This window comes from Bufo gargarizans, chromosome 7 (assembly GCF_014858855.1).
Source record: "Bufo gargarizans isolate SCDJY-AF-19 chromosome 7, ASM1485885v1, whole genome shotgun sequence".
NCBI classification, from domain to species: Eukaryota; Metazoa; Chordata; class Amphibia; order Anura; family Bufonidae; genus Bufo; species Bufo gargarizans.
The window spans coordinates 56,395,934-56,414,384 of NC_058086.1; positions in this window are offsets into that span (position 1 = coordinate 56,395,934).

Here is an 18,451-nt window from a genome sequence, read left to right on the forward strand (position 1 = left end):
TTTGCAATGTTCCTGCTTGTTGCAAGTTGCGCATTTAGATCCGACATCTGGGCTTCCATCTATGCAACATGCTTGCATCTAGAGCAAATCTATTCACCCTCGAATGGCTCTTCAAGGCACGCATACATTGCACAAGACATGGGGATGTACAGTAAAGGAAGAAAACAGTAAATACACATTTAGGTTTAAACCCATGACTGTAATTGAAGAATTTGCTAGAATTAAGCCAACACACAAGGAAAATCTATGAAACCTTAGTTTCTTGCTCCTTGTCTCCTGTTCTTTAACTCCACTTATTCACAAGCCCAGTTAGTGAACCAAGCCCAGTGAGAGCAAGAAATCCCACAGATCATCTGCCATCTGATTCCCCACTGTTATCCACCTCTTGTTCCTACATGCAGGAATTGCCAGGAGAGGTCCGCTCAGCCGATAACTGATTGAGGCTACGTTCACACTTCCGTTGTTAATTCTGGTATTGAAATCTGGCAGAGATCTTAATACTGGAATTAAAGTCAATGTGTGATGGATCCAGTTTTTTAGGCTCCTAAAAAGATAATTTTTTAGCCGTTTTTATGACCGCAGCCTACAGTGGTTTTGTGTCTGGTCATAACACTGAATGCTGACGAACAGACAAAATCCTGATGCATCCTGAGAGGATCTCTTTCCTATTATTATCTCTTTCCTCTTATTACCTCCTCCTCTCCATCCAAGATCTCCCGCCTGCGCCGCTGTCACGGCTGAGGATGGGGGAAACCCTCAGCCGTGTGCTGCCAGGTGTTGTAAAGGCTATTCGGCCATGCAAACAGGATAGGGAGCAGGTCACCTCCTACAGCGTCCCTACCCTGACCCTAACTCCTAACCTGCATGGGCCGACCTTAAAGGTAGGAGGACCCATGCGCAGGAACCTCGGAGCCCTGTCTTACCCTCCGCAGATCCCTGCGCTAGGAGCTGGGTAAGACGACCTACTCCTCCTAAGCACGGAGGAGCAGGAGTCTCAACGGCCAAGCTGTTGGGAAAAGGGGAACTCGTAAACAGCTATACGGGAATGGCAGGCGAACATCAAGTTCCACCAACCTGCCACAGCCTCGCTGACTGGATCGCAAGAAAGACTGGAATCCAGAACCGTATGCTGCACCAAATACAAAGGAAAGTCCCAACAGAATATAACATGCAAAATAAACACACAGGCAAACTTAAACATAAACTTAGACCAGAACTAAGACCTATGACCACAGTGGTGGCTCTCACTGGCAGATAGCAACACAGGAGGCTGCTCCAGCTAGCAAGGCTGAAGCAACCTACTGAGCCTTGCCAAAGGCCCAGGCTATATAGGCCAAGAAGCCACACCACACACATAAAGATATAGGCATAACAACTATACTTTTATGACCACAGGGGTGGCTCCCACTGGCAAGGAAGATGGAGGTCACAGGAGGCTGCTCCAGCAAGCATGGCTGAAGCAACCCACTGAGCCATGCTAACACTCAGGCTATATAGGCCAAGAAGCCACACCCCACAGTCGGACACACCCAGTGACATCACACACACACTGGGAAGGGAGTTAACCCTTCCAGCACCACAGAAGGGAAAACACACATATAGGGGAAAGTGTCCAACTGCATCACACACTGTGGCTGTTGCCGCTGGCAACGACATGGGTGGCAACCATGTCCAGGGAGTCAGCCCGAAGGCCGAGACAGTGCCACCACATGTACAGACTACAACAAACGTTGCCACGGGCAACCACAGTGCGGGGAAGGATGTCAGTGCACACCACAAACACCGTGCACACAGACATACCAAAAGTGCATACACACATGCACACAACTCCCAGGGAACCGCACACATAGCTGTTGTCCGCGGCAACCGCACTGAGGCTAACTACATTATGCCTCAGCTGCGGTTGACACAACAACCCAAACCGCGGGCAACTGTATGCGGCTCCCCAGGAGTCACGGCCATAACCGTGGCCGTGACAGCCGCTCCACACTTGTCACGCACCTGCGCACTACTCATTATGGGCAGAGGAACAGGTAGTTGGACTGCGCATGCGCAGGCAGAGCAGGCGTGAGATCTTGGATGGAGAGGAGGAGGTATTTAATAGGAGACAAGGGCGGGCCAGAGGGGTGAAAGAGGTGTGGTTTTCTGGGCACATCGCCAAGGGGCCTGGGCACTTGCATTAACGCAGCCCCTGGGCACTTGCCGAACCTCATTAGCATAAGTAAAAAAAAAAAAATGGGAAGATCTCAGCGATGGACAGAACAAATAAAGGTACCATTGTAATGAGGGCAAAGGAGTCTATAACCTGATCTGAGCGGTCATAAAGGCTTAAATTAGGTGACAGACTCCATTTAAACAGTTAGACAACCTTTTTGTCACAGTGTGGTGTGTGAGCAACACTCTACACTGAACACAGGAGGAAGGGGGAAAGGCACTAGGCCTGGAAACTAGGGACTGGTAAATTGTCACCACTTAGAGAGTCCCTAAGCTGAGCCCTGACTACTATGTATGAACAGACCCCGATGGTAGGAATGTTCATACACAGGAACCTAAGCCCTATGTCACCCTCACAGGGCCCTGGAGATAGTGTCAGGACAATGTGTGGCCTGTTCCTTCCCAGATAAAGGAGCAGGAGACCTCCTCAGGCCTAATACCAAAAGGTGGGGAAAAACAACAAACACCAATAACAAGAAAAGACACTTAACTCCGATATTCTGCGGACAAGCTGGAACTCAGAGGAGAGCAAACACCAGCTCTTCACAACCAACAAGGAGCTATCAACCTCATAGCATGATGGGTGAGGTCAGACTAAATAGAGGAGAAGGAATGACCACTTAAACTACACCTGAGACCAGAGGTGTGGTCATCCCCAGCAACAACACAGAAAGTGAAACCAAAGAGGCTGTCAATCATGTGCAGCCAGTCTCCTCGATATTCTAGTCCCTGTCACAGGCGGGACCGTGACACATTTTCAACACTATTACATTTTAACATTACTCTTTAGTTGAAATTGAAACATCCCAACAATTGTACAACATCTTAGACAAACAGTATTAAACCAATATTTCTTTAATGTGTCTAGTTGTAGAATCAGTCAGATTGTTAATTCTTTGTTACAATGGTGATTGTCAACAATAACACTGACTAAAGAATAAGAAACGGTGCAACGTGTCCCACACTGCCAAACTACATTCTTCCAGGTAAGAAACAAGCCAAAACCATTGTATCAGTGCAGCAAAGAAATATATTTGTAACTCATCACTGCCACATGAGCAATTCTGTGTATACAGTTCTGTGCCTGTGCTGTTCATAGTGCGTCCTGCGCTGATGAAGGACAGGAAAAGTCTAAGGCATATTGGCACACTTTAGACTTTTTCCAGGGCGTGGGTGCCCCACCCGTGCCAAAACGGGGCACAGTTTTGGACTCCAGGGGTTGTTGGCTCCAAGGTCAGACAACCTCTTTAAATAAAGGGCATCATGTTATGAACCAGGTTTGCATCTCACTGCTTAATAAAGAGGACAATTTAGTTTTGTTCATGGGTGATGCTCCATAGTGCATGAATAGTAGCCCACAGGAGAATTTGGGACCATTTTTTGTCTAAGCCCCTGACAGCAGTACCATCTATATTGCTATAATGGCAGCCTTATATATAAGAAGTAGTGATGAGCGGCCGGGGTCATATTCGAATTTGTGATAGTTCGCAAATATTTTTTTTAATATTCGTCATATATTCGCAAATTCGTATATTTGTTATATTATACATTCTTTTTTTTAACGCGAAAATCGGCAAGGTAATGATCGCGTAATATGCGAAAATTGCACGCTCAATACAGGCGTGGGTCAAAAAACGAATATATAGCACTCTAGAATATTGAATATAGTGCTATATATTAGTATTTTTTACAATATTGGTAATTTTTTTCAATCTGGAGTCATGATTCCTCCCCGCTTAAGTTGCTTGTGGGCCAATGACTCATTTTGCAGGGAGGAATCATGTGTTCAGATGGAAAAAATCGACAAATCATCAATATAACGAATATATTGCACTATATTCTAAATATTCGCGAATTCTCAAAGTGGCAATATTCACGAGAAAAATTCGCTTTTCGAATATTCGTGCTCAACACTAATAAGAAGTAGTGCAGGCAGAAATATGTCTGCTTCAGCCGCAACCACCTGCTCTCCCCATCTTCCTGTCTGGCAATTACCGTTTTAGTCTAGATGGATTTTTTGGTGCTTGAGAAAGTTTCTTAAGCGATCCTGCAGGCAATGAAAGGGAAATCACAGGCTGCTGGTGAGTGGGAGCTGAACTGCAGTAAGCTGGCACGGCCACTACAAAGTAAGTGGCGCTGTCTGCTTCTGGCTCTGTACACTGAGCTGCGGCTCCTGCTAGCAGCTGATTAGTGGCGGTTGTGGATGTCGGACCCCCAACGATCTGATACTGATGATGTATTCAAAGGATAGGTAATCAATATCGAGTTCCTGGTAAAAAAAAAACTCTTTTGGCCCTGGCTCTTCCAGGATGCATACTTTGCAAAACCGAGGCATACACAACAAAAAACAGGATGCAATCAGTGATAAAGTCTGGTCACCACAGGCACAATTAAGCTCTTTTACCAGAAAATGTATTCAGTTGTAAGTCATTTTCTGAATTTAGCTGCTAGTGATTGTCTGCATAAATGACTTACTTAAAAGTCATGTCATTTAAAATGTATGATAATGAGGCACAAAGGGACCTGGCGTGGACCAACATGAAAAAAACTTCACTTCCAAAGGAGTGCTGTTAAGTATAAAAGAGGAAAATACATCAAACTTGTTGTGTTGCATAAAGGCATGTAAGACTGTATCAGGCGAGGGGGGGTGTTTATGGAAAAGGTGCACACGTACCGAGCGGTACACAACGACAATTATGAAAGAATGGTATATAGGACGATATGTTCAGCGTTTTCTCCCACGCTCTTCAGGTTTATTGACTTCTTATGAATTTGACCCCCTTGTCAGGCAAGAATATGACATTGGGACAGCTGTGACGGAAAACAGCTACAAAATTCCGGCCACTTGCTGAAAAAGCATCCGATTTTACAAAATTTCAAATGTTATTCTGCCTCTTCTTGGCTATCTGCTTCTGGGAAATATGGCTGACAACCAATATGGCTATCACTATAGCATCTATGGAAGTTGTCATCCTGCTTTCATTGATACCTAAATAAGCAACCTTCCCTTTACAGGTCCGGTCAAGGGGTGAGGGGGGTTGCCATTTTTGTACAGCCCCTTCAAGGCTCCTTTACATGGACCGATAATTGGGTCAATTATTGGGGAGCTGTGTTTCTAGGAGTGCTTATTCCCAATAATTGCCCTGTGTAAAGATGATTGAGCAATTGCATGTTCATTGGGTGAAAGCATTGCTGATGCTTCTGTTTACAAGTCAAGCCAAGTGTTTGGGGGTAGGGGCATTGCCAAAACTGCCCCCTTTCTTTCACAACCCTTTTCAGGCTTCTTTACACGGGCCGATGATTGGGTCAATTATTGAGGAGCTGTGTTTCTAGGAATGCTCATTCCCAATAATTGCTCTGTGTAAAAATGATCGAGCAAACAGATGTTCATTGGGTAAATGCATTGCCGATGTGATGTGGCAGATTGTCCCGTGTAAACAGCGATCTGTTACCCAGGAGCAATGATTCTTTATGGGGACAAGCAGTCATTGTAGCCATTGCTCGTTCCTACACAGCAGGGACAATTGCTGTATGTAAATGCAGCTCTCACCTCCTCTGATGAGCAGGCAATTATTGGGAACAGCTCATTCGCTGCTGAGTCAACTCATGCAAAGGGGCCTTTATCTTTTTAGGCTAGATTCACATTGGCTCTTAAACTCCAGTATTCTGTTACAGCATAGGAACACAATACCAAAATTGCCAGAAATGCTGTGCTCGACGGATCCCATTCACTATAATGGAGTCAGTTGGATTTTTGCATGCATACCGGCATTCTGCTGGACAAAATACCGCTGCACTCAGACAGAACCCCCGCTGAAGGTGTGAACCTAGCCTTACTGTGACATTAATGTGTATTTTCTCTATGGTGTGCGTATTATCATTGTCTGTCTATCCTAAACCATAGGTAATGCATCCTCTTTGTTAGTGCAGGCACAGATACAAAAATATGTCGGAGACATAACTATTCCTACAGAAGACAACATGGCTGATGATAGATATACTGCAGAAGCACCACACTGAAGGTACTATAAGAAAACGATCTTCTGAGGAATATCAATTTACGCTTTTGATGACATTTAAAATATTTTTTTGTGTTGCTTTGGTTATCTCTGTACTGTACTTTTGTAATAAATATTTGATTTCAGTTAATTGTCACGTCTTATACATTAGACTTTTTTCTTCTTTGGTGCATGAGACATTTTTACTTGTCTCAAAAATAAAACTACCGTACTTTTTACCAATAAAATAACTGTGATACTGAAGCTGGTAGGTGGTAATCCCTTTTAGGAAAAATAATTGAACCTGATAAATCCTCCTGCTTCCATAGGGAGAAGTCCTGTACAGAGCATCACGATAGCCTGCGGGGTTGGATTACATATAACAGGTTTACAGGTATAAACCTGGAGAGTTTAGAGTAGATATCTGATGACACGGTCATCCACAGAGCCAAGGTGTATTCAATCACTATATTAGCTACATTTAGATTTGTGTCCTGAAGCTGGAGACCTAGTCTGGAAGAGATGGGATTAATATATACAGTCATGTGAAAAAATTAGGACACCCTTTGAAAGCATGTGGTTTTTTGTAACATTTTTAATAAAAGGTTATTTCATCTCCGTTTCAACAATACAGAGAGATTAAAGTAATCCGACTAAACAAAGAAAACTGAAGAAAAGTCTTTTCAAGATCTTCTGTAAATGTCATTCTACAAAAATGCCTATTCTAACTGAGGAAAAAGATAGGACACCCTTGCCCCTAATAGCGAGTGTTACCTCCTTTGGCTGAAATAACTGCAGTGAGACGGTTCTTGTAGCCATCTACCAGTCTTCGACATCGGTCTGAGGAAATTTTACCCCACTCCTCAATGCAGAACTTTTTCAGCTGTGAGATGTTTGAGGGGTTTCTTGCACGTACAGCCCTTTTCAAGTCACCCCACAGCATCTCAATGGGATTCAAATCTGGACTTTGACTTGGCCATTCCAGGACTCTCCATTTCTTCTTTTTCAGCCAATCTTTGGTTGATTTACTAGTATGTTTTGGGTCATTGTCATGTTGCATGGTCCAGTTCCGCTTCAGCTTTAATTTTCTAACTGATGGTCTCACATGTTCTTCAAGCACCTTCTGATACACAGTAGAATTCATCGTGGATTCTATGATGGTGAGCTGACCAGGTCCTGCTGCAGCAAAGCAGCCCCAAACCATGACACTTCCACCTCCATGCTTCACAGTTGGTATGAGGTTCTTTTCTTGGAATGCTGTGTTTGGTTTACGCCAAACATGTCCTCTGCTGTTGTGTCCAAATAATTCAATTTTGGACTCATCTGTCCAAAGAACATTATTCCAGAAGTCCTGGTCTTTGTCAACTTTATCTCTGGCAAATGTCAGTCTGGCCTCGATGTTTCTCTTGGAAAGCAAAGGTTTCCTCCTTGCACACCTCCCATGCAAGTTAAACTTGTACAGTCTCTTTCTGATTGTAGAGGCATGTACTTCTACATCAACAGTAGCCAGAGCCTGCTGTAGTTCTCGAGATGACACTTTAGGGTTTTTGGAGACCTCTTTTAGCATCTTGCGGTCTGCTCTTGGGGTGAACTTGCTGGGGCGACCAGTCCTGGGCATGTTGGCAGTTGTTTTGAAAGCCCTCCACTTGTAGACTATCTTCCGGACAGTGGAATGGCTGATTTCAAAATCTTTTGAGAGCTTTTTAAATCCCTTCCCAGACTCATAGGCTGCTACAATCTTTTTTCTGAAGTCCTCTGACAGCTCTTTTGCTCTCACCATGGTGCTCACTCTCACTTCAACAGTCAGGAGCACACCAAACTAAATGTCTGAGGTTTAAATAGGGCAAGCCTCATTCAACATGCAGAGTAACGATCTACTAATTATGTGCACCTGGTGTGATATACCTGTGTGAGATCTGAGCCAATTTAAGAGGGAATACATGTGAGGGTGTCCTATCTTTTTCCTCAGTTAGAATAGGCATTTTTGTAGAATGACATTTACAGAAGATCTTGAAAAGACTTTTCTTCAGTTTTCTTTGTTTAGTTGGATTACTTTAATCTCTCTGTATTGTTGAAACGGAGATGAAATAACCTTTTATTAAAAATGTTACAAAAAACCACATGCTTTCAAAGGGTGTCCTAATTTTTTCACATGACTGTACCTTTTCAAATAGTACATATACGAGGCTCCAAAAGTCAAATACTATTCATAGAACTGTGCTAACAACTTGCAGAAGATGCATATTGTGTAGTTTTTGTTATTCTTCTTAGGCCTCATACACACAATCATAGTTTTCATCTATGTGGTATTTGCATTTATTGCAGATCACACACTGACCCATTTTTTCTATGGGAGCATGCACACATCTGTACATCTGTATATATCTGTCAGTCGTTAAGTGGACCTTCCCAATAACTGCGTTGGTCAGGGCACGGGTGATGTTACGGGACACATGCTGGTGTTAGGCTGGGACTGCACACCGTGAAAAATATTGGCGGCTGGGGACAGAGTACCGCGGGACAGCCGCTGCCATCAGGCTGCGGAACACCTCAGTGTCCACAAGCCTAAATGGCAACATTTCCAGAGCCAGCAATTATAAAAGGTGCGCATTTAGTGCTATGGTCTGTGGGTGGGTGGCTGGGTATTTGTGCTTTCGTTCAAAGGCCTGTGGTATAGACATCTGTACGCTGCGCTGGGACACAGAAGTGGATGTGCTACCTGATGGTGCTTGCGAAGGTCCAGGTGCATGGCGGGAGGCATCTGAGCCTGTGTCTTGGACAGGGTATTGGCCAGCATGTAACATAGGGGAAGAGGAGGCAGTAGTATGACCCACAGACACTGGTTGTGGACCCAGGTGTTGGGCCCACCTATTAGGGTGCTTTGATACCATGTGGCGGTCATACTGGTGGTCTTGAGATTGCTAGTGTTCACGCCTCTGCTCATTTTGGTATGGCACACGTTGCAAATGACAATTCTTTTATTGTCCGCACTTTCCTCAAAAAAGCGCCAGACTGCGGAACACCTACCCCTGCCTATTTGATGTGGCCTGCCTTCTCCCTTTTGCCACCCCACTGCCTCTTCCAGCCTGTTGCGGTGCTGCGGATCCTTCCCCCTCTGTACTACAATCCTCGCTCGGCTTTCCACCTTCCCAGGTTGAGTCAGTGACTTCCTCGTTCACCACCTCATTTTCCACTTCCTCACTCTGTGTCATGGAACCATGAACCAGACGTACAACAAGAGATAAGTGGAAATAAGAAGGCTTTATTGAAAATCAAGCTGTAGCAAAAGTCCAAACGGATGGATAAACCGAAGCAGGGTCTTGCGTAGACAGAGGTCAGGAACCAGGAGGGTAGTCAGACGAAGCCTGGATCAGGAACCAGCAGGGTAGTCAGACGAAGCCAGGATCAGGAACCAACGGGGTAGTCAGACGAGGCCAGGATCAGGAACCAGAAGCAGCAGCAGTCTTAGAAGCATGTGAACACAGGAGGACCAAGCAAGGAACTGAAGCCACAGACCTTCTATATATATGAGCTAGGCATCCAGCTCCTCCCAGTGGGAAGGAGAAGCCGCAGGGTGGGAGGCTACAAGAACCCCAGAAACCAAGATGGCCGCCAGCACATGTCAAACGAAGGAGAACAGTAAGAAGGTAAGACCATGACAGTACCTCCCCCTCAAGGGCCCCTCCTCCGCGGAGTAAGGAACGGTTTCTGAGGGAAGCGTGCGTGGAAGGCTCGGAGCAAAGCAGGAGCATGGACATCTGCGGAGGGAACCCAGGAACGCTCCTCTGGACCATAACCACGCCAATGGACCAAAAACTGCAACCGACCGCGGACCAGGCGTGAGTCCAGGATATTGCTCACCTCATATTCCTCACGATTGCCCACTTGGACCAGACGGGGCAGAGGAACCGAGGAAGTGAAACGATTACACACCAATGGCTTCAACAGGGAGACATGAAACACGTTGGAGATCCGCATGCCAGGAGGAAGCGCAAGGGCATAGGCTACCGGGTTTACCCTGCGAAGCACTCGGAAGGGACCAACAAAGCGAGGCGCCAGCTTGGGAGTGGGCACTCGAAGGTTGAGGTTGCGGGTGGACAACCATACACGGTCTCCGACCTGGTAGGAAGGAGCGGGTTCTCGTCTGCGATCAGCCTGGAGTCTCTGGCGCTGCGCAGAGACCTCAAGGGACCTCTGGATCTGTACCCAAGAAGCACGTAGGACGGAAAGGTGATCCTCCACAGCCGGAGTATCCTGGGGAGAGAATACCTCCGGTAACACGGCAGGTTGGAACCCATAATTGGCCATGAAGGGAGACGTCCCAGAGGAAGAGTTCACCGCCGTGTTCCTGGCAAACTCAGCCCAAGGCAGGAGGTCCACCCAATTGTCTTGGTGATCGGAGACATAGCAACGAAGGAATTGCTCCAAGGCCTGATTGGATCGTTCTGCGGCCCCATTGGACTGAGGGTGGTAGGCCGAGGAGAAAGAGAGATGAATCCCCAACTGGGAGCAAAAGGCGCGCCAGAACCTGGACACAAACTGACTCCCCCGATCCGACACAATCTCCTTGGGCAAACCGTGCAACCGGAAGACCTCCCTGGTGAAAATCGTGGCCAACTCTTGTGCAGAGGGTAACTTCTTGAGAGGAACACAGTGGCACATTTTGGAAAACCGATCCACAATCATGAGAATGACCGTATGGCCTCGGGATGCAGGGAGGTCCACAATGAAATCCATCCCCAGTTGTGACCATGGGCGCTCCCCGGTGGCTATGGGTTGCAAAAGGCCCAACGGAAGGTGCCGAGGGGACTTACTCTGGGCACAAACGGAGCATGCCGCTACATATGCGGCGATGTCGGAACGTAGAGAAGGCCACCAGAACAGACGTGAAACAGCCCAGGACAGCTGATTCTTTCCAGGATGCCCCGCGGCCTTGGAGTTATGGTAGGTTCGCAACAACCGAATGCGCAACTCCTCATGCACAAAACACCTGCCGTTGGGTCTCCCAGAGGGAGCACCAGATTGAGCCGCCAAAATCTGCTCACCCAGGGGAGAGGTCAGGCTGGTGCGAATGGCGGCCAGGATCTGATTCGGAGGTATGACCGAAGTCGGAATCGACTCCTCCCCGGACAGCTCGGAGTACTGCCGTGATAAGGCATCCGCTCTGATGTTCTTGGAACCGGGTAGGTAGGAGACCACGTAATTAAAACGTGACAAGAACAGAGCCCATCTGGCCTGACGTGGTGTCAATCTCTTGGCCTCAGAAAGGTAGGTCAGATTCTTGTGGTCCGTCAGGATGAGAACCGGAACCACCGATCCCTCGAGCAAGTGCCTCCATTCTTTAAGGGCCTGCACGATGGCTGTCCCTCCCTGTCACCAATCTGATAGTTGCACTCCGCGGAAGACAGTTTCCGGGAGTAAAACCCACAAGGAAGCAGAGGACCCTCTGGTGTTCTACGCTGAGACAGAAGGGCGCCTACTCCCGTCTCAGACGCGTCCACCTCGAGGACAAAGGGCAACCCAGGGTTGGGATGCGACAGAATCGGAGCCGACACAAAGGCGGACTTTAGAGCCTCAAAAGCTCGGATGGCCTCGAGCGGCCAGACCTGGAAATTACTGCCCTTCCTGGTCAGATCCGTGAGAGGCTTGGCTAGCATAGAAAAGTCCCTGATGAACTTCCGATAATAATTGGCGAAGCCCAAAAAGCGCTGCAGGGCACGGAGACCACTGGGCTGGGGCCACTGTAAGACAGCCGAAACCTTCTCAGGATCCATGGAGAACCCCTCAGCGGAAATGATGTAACCTAAGAAGGTTACCTGGGATCGGTGAAATTCGCATTTCTCAAGCTTACCGAACAGCCTGTTCTCTCGTAACCGTTGCAACACTCGTCTGACATCCATAATGTGGGCCTCCATGGATTCAGAATATACCAAGATGTCATCCAAATAGACCACCACACACTGCTGCAACAGGTCACGGAAAACATCGTTGATGAATTCCTGGAAGACTGCGGGCGCATTGCACAACCCAAAGGGCATAACCAAGGATTCATAATGGCCGGTCCTGGTGTTAAACGCGGTCTTCCACTCATCGCCCGCCTTGATCCTTACCAGGTTATATGCCGCCCTCAGGTCGAGTTTGGTAAAGACCGTGGCCCCTTGGAGGCGATCGAACAGCTCGGAAATCAAGGGTATCGGGTAAGCGTTCTTGATCGTGATGCGATTGAGACCCCTGTAATCGATGCAAGGCCTCAACTCACCGCTCTTCTTTTTCACAAAGAAAAATCCAGCCCCTGCCGGGGACGAGGATTTGCGAATGTGTCCGCGTGAAAGCGCCTCCCTCACGTACTCCTCCATGGCCTCATTCTCCGCTATCGACAGTGGATAGACTTTGCCACGAGGAGGAACGGCACCAGATTGTAACTCTATGGCACAATCGTATGGGCGGTGCGGAGGTAGGGCAACCGCGCGCACCTTATCGAATACATCCCGGTACTCTTCGTATTCAGGAGGCAACAGAGAGTCCGAGGAAGTACACAGCAACTTGACAGGCCCATGGATGCAACTAGCCCCACACTGCGGTGACCACGAGAGGATCTCGGCCGATCTCCAATCGAAAGTCGGATTATGCTTCTGGAGCCAGGGGTACCCCAAGACCACCGAGTAGTGTGGAGACGAAATCACCTGGAGACAGACCGACTCTCTGTGAACGGCACCAATGGCTATCCCCACTGGAAGGGTCTCATGAGTCACGTGTGGCGGCAGAAGGGGTCTGCCGTCTATCGCCTCAAGAGCCAGTGGGGAACCTCGAGGCTGCAGAGGAATGGAATTGGCGGCAGCGAACACACTATCAATGAACAAACCACCAGCACCAGAGTCCACCAACGCCTGGGTCGTCACCGAGCCCCCGACCCAGGAGAGGACAACAGTGATCAGTGGTTTGTCAACACGGGAAACCGGGGACGAGGAGACTCCACCCAAGATCTGCCCCCGACAGGATCTCAGGTGCGAGCGTTTCCCGGACGGTTCGGACATGCCAACCGAAAATGCCCACCGAGACCACAGTACATGCATCGGCCCTCGCGTCTCCGGAGTACCCTCTCCCCCTCGGACAGGCGAGCAAACCCCAGCTGCATGGGTTCACCCCCAGACAAGTCATCCCCAGGAGGCGTGGGAGGAGAGGGAGGCACGGGTGGGACAGCAAACGTAGGCGCCAATCTGTTAGAAGACCTCCGCAGGCTCTCCTTAAAGGAAGGTCTCTCCCTGAGTCTGGTGTCAATCAAAATCAGGAAAGAAATAAGAGACTCGAGCTCCACTGGTAGGTCCTTAGCTGCAACCTCATCCTTCAAGGCATCCGAGAGACCATGAGAGAAAGCAGCGACCAGAGCCTCATTATTCCAGCCCACCTCTGCTGCCAGGGTACGAAACTCAATGGCGTATTCAGCTACGGATCGTGAACCCTGTCTGATGGACATAAGGAGCTTCGCAGCAGAGGCAGCACGAGCCGGCACATCGAATACCTTCCGAAGAGAAGCAACAAAACCGGAAAACTCGGCAACCACCGGATTGTTGTTCTCCCATAAAGGGCTGGCCCAGGCCAAGGCCTTGTCCGAGAGCAGCGAGATCAAGAAGCCCACCTTTGATCTCTCAGTAGGAAAGGCATGTGGCAGCAACTCGAAATAAATGCCCACCTGGTTAAGGAAACCTCGGCACTGAGTTGGCTCTCCCCCAAAGCGCTGTGGAAGGGGGGCAGAACCGGTCATACCCCGAGACACCGCAGGCGCAGCAACAGGTGTCGGGGTAGACTCTGGCGCAACAACCGGAGCGGCAGTAGGAGCGGGCCCAGGAGCGACAACCGACCCATCGGCAACGGAAGCGAAATGAGCCGTGCGTTCAAGCAGGGTTTGCAACGCCACAGCGAACCGACCCAACAGGTGATCCTGCTGATCAAGTCTGGCAACCAGCGTAGGTAGCGAGGATGGCCCTGTACCATCAGAATTCATGGCTTGGTCCTAATGTCATGGAACCATGAACCAGACGTACAACAAGAGATAAGTGGAAATAAGAAGGCTTTATTGAAAATCAAGCTGTAGCAAAAGTCCAAACGGATGGCTAAACCGAAGCAGGGTCTTGCGTAGACAGAGGTCAGGAACCAGGAGGGTAGTCAGACGAAGCCTGGATCAGGAACCAGCAGGGTAGTCAGACGAAGCCAGGATCAGGAACCAACGGGGTAGTCAGACGAGGCCAGGATCAGGAACCAGAAGCAGCAGCAGTCTTAGAAGCATGTGAACACAGGAGGACCAAGCAAGGAACTGAAGCCACAGACCTTCCATATATATGAGCTAGGCATCCAGCTCCTCCCAGTGGGAAGGAGAAGCCGCAGGGTGGGAGGCTACAAGAACCCCAGAAACCAAGATGGCCGCCAGCACATGTCAAACGAAGGAGAACAGTAAGAAGGTAAGACCATGACACTCTGGTCATCCTCCTGACTTGTTGACATAACAACAACCTTAGTTATTGGCAACTGTGTCTCATCCTCATCATGAACCTCTTGAGACACTAATTGTGGTTGACTTATTGACAACTGTGTTTCATCATCATCATCCACCGCGTGAAACACTAATTGCCGTTCCCCACTGTTATCTTCTTCTGACTGTGGATGCTCCAGAGTTTGGGAATCAGGGCACAAAATCTCCTCATATCCCTCTTCAAGCGGGCTTGGCGAGAGGCCTAAATTAAGGAATGGCAATAAAAACTGCTCCTCTGAATATCCGAGTGTGGGATTGTTTGCCAAGACTCTCCATGGTGGGTGGAAGGAGTATCAGGTTGAGGATTCTGTTGACCAGACTCTTGGCTACTGAGACTGGACTTTGTGGAAGACAGGGTGGTGCTTAACTGACTGGAAGCATTAGCTGCTGCAATCCAACCGACCACCTAGTCGCACTGGTCTGATTTCGAGAGTGGTGTCCTGCACCGCCCTGCAAACTGGGACATGAAGCTAGGTATCGTGGATGAGTGTGTTTCTTGTGCTCTGGCAGCAGGCACAGTTTTCCACGCCCAGGGCCACGGCCTCTGCATGCACAATCAGCAGCATGGCCACTTCCCCATCCCTTACAGCTCGCCTTGCGCATATTAAATGGTATATATGCTTTCAAGTATGTCACACGTACAGTAGCACAGGTTTTGTAAGTGTATGCACAAATAAGGTACACAGAATGTCACAGATATTTTTAGGATGCGCACACGTTAAACAGGAGGTATAGCGCAAGTAATGTCGCTGTCACCACCGCTTAATAAAAAATTACACTGAATTAATGTCACCGATATTTAGGTTGCACAAACGTTATACAGGAGGTATAGCGTAAGTAATGTCGCTGTCACCACCGCCTAATAAAAAATGACACTGACTGAATGTCACTGTTATTTAGGATGCGCACACGTTAAACAGGAGGTATAGCACAAGTAATGTCGCTGTCACCAGCGGCTAATAAAATATTCACTGAATGAATGTCACTGATATTTAGGATGCACACACGTTATACAGGAGGTATAGCACAATTAATGTCGCTGTCACCAGCGGCTAATAAAAAATTACACTGATTGAATGTCACTGATATTTAGGATGGGAAAACGTTATACAGGAGATGTAGCGCAGGTAATGTCGCTGTCACCAGCAGCGAAAAAAAGTACACTGAATGTCACTAATATTTTTTGGATGCTCTAACTATATACTGGAGATGTAGCGCAGGTAATGTCGCTGCCACCAGCTGCAAAAAAATTTAACTGAATGTCACTGATATTTCGGATACACAAACGTTATACAGGAGATGTAGCGCAGGTAATGTAACTGTCCGCAGCGGACACAGTCTACAGAAAAAGTACACTGAGTGTCACAGATATTTAGGCTGCGTACACGTTATACAGGAGATGTAGCGCAGATAATGTTGCTGTCACCAGCGGCGAAAAAAATTGCACTGAATGTTACTGATATTTCGGATGCGCTAACGTTATACTGGAGATGTAGCACAGGTAATGTCGCTGCCCCCAGCAGCAAAAAAATTTGACTGAATGTCACTGATATTTTGGATATGCAAACGTCATTGTAGCATACCAAACCACAGGGGAAAACAAGCTCACGGTGGGCCGATGGGCGCAATAGTTCATGTACTCACGGTTAGCAGATGCCTCCCTGGGCCAGGGTACAGTGGATGGGAAGACAGCATGAAATCCTCCGGGGCCCTCTCGGTTGCAGGGAACACCAGCCAGATGTTGGTTAAGGTGCCCTTGATCGTAATTGGTGTTAGGTGCTTTTGCGGCTGGGCCCCTGGTTCGTAACGCCAGCACTGTTAGGTGCAAATGTTGAGAGTAGCAGTAGTAAGAATGAGGAGTCGTTTGTTACAAACCAGTTGAATATTTACTATAGAATCAATAGTCTCTGGATAGTTGGTACAGTTCATCAATGGAAAGCGTTTTGTATAGCACAAATAATAATATGTTCGCTGGTAATCCTATAATCAGGTAGTGGCAGTTGTCAATGGAGGGATTCTTCTAATGCTGATACTTCACAGGCAAACTGAAGATTTCCAACTCTAGCACTCTGGTACTGAATATGACATTTGCTTACTTTATATTTTGAGTTATCCAATAACGGTGTCCCCCTCGCGGCAGACAAACACTTCTACCACATTATTTGCAGGATACTCTACTAAAAAGGTTTTGATTTTTCCACTGTGACCCGGAAGGCTTGTGTAATGGATAAGGACAATTCTGCACACTAACTGTCCATTTGTGTCCTGGCACTCGGAAAGTTGCTCTCAGGCACTTTCTGTTACTTTCACTAGTCTCTCCCCATATCCAGGCATAGACTTACTGTCTTGTGCTTTGCTGCTGTAGATAAATGTTAGGTGTACTCCCTTAGCCTGGCCATGACCAAGAAGTAGAAATGGCAGACTACATGTTGGACGATGCCTGTTCCTCTCCTCCATGAACTTGCTTTTCCTTCTCTCACACTCCAACTTCAACTTAACTCAGACTCCAACTAACTTCCTGTCTAGACACACCCAAGCTATATGTATTATGTGGGGGCGAATGGGTGCAAATGACATTGCCAGTCTGATAAAAGGAAATACCATACAATGCAAATAAACACATGTATATATATATTAAGATGTTTGAAGTGTCCCATTTACACACATATGTGGGACGCAGCATTATACAGGAGATGTAGCGCAGGCAATGTAACTGTCACCAGTGGCGAAAAAAATGACACTGAATGTCACTGATATTTCGGATGCGCTAACGATATACTGGAGATGTAGCGCAGGTAATTTTGCTGCCACCAGCAGCAAAAAAAATTGTCTGAATGTCACCGATATTTCGGATATGCAAACGTGTTATAGGATATGTAGCGCAGGTAATGTAACTGTCCACAGCGGACACCGTCTACAGAAAAAGTACACTGGATGTCACAGATATTTTGAAGCTGCGCACACGTTATACAAGAGATGTAGCGCAGATGATGTTGCTGTCACCAGCGGCGAAAAAAAATTGCACTGAATGTTACTGATATTTCGGATGCGCTAACGTTATACTGGAGATGTATTGCAGGTAATGTAACTGTCCGCAGCGGACACCGTCTACAGAAAACGTACACTGGATGTCACAGATATTTTTAGGCTGCGCACACGTTAGACAGGAGATGTAGCACAGATAATGTCGCTGTGTGCAGCGACCAAACAATTGCAAGCTATTTAGTGCAGGTTGCGCTAAAAATATATATTGCTGCCACACACAATAGTCCTTAAAATGACTTTTGGGTCTATAACAAGTATAAAAGCTAAAATATTTCTATTTCACTTCCTACACTATCTCTCCCTTCTGCTCTCCAGCTTTCCCTGACTAAGACTGAGCCAAACACGTGTCATCGGGTGCTATATAGCACCTGATGACGCATTCTGGCCAGCCAATCACTGTAATGCCAGTAGCAGCCAACAAAAGTGCGGGAAGGAAACTCGAGCATTGTGCTCGAGTACACGCGGTATTCGACTGAACACCGTGATTTGCAGAGCTTTGCGATGCTCGAGTAAAATTAGTGTTTAGCCGAGCATGCTCGCCCAACACTAGTCATCAGTATGTTATCGGTGGGGGTCCTACACCTGGGACTCCCAGCGATTAGCTGTTTGAGAAAGCTCCAGCACTCCTGTGAGTGCGGCGGCCTTCCTACATCTCACCAAACAAAGC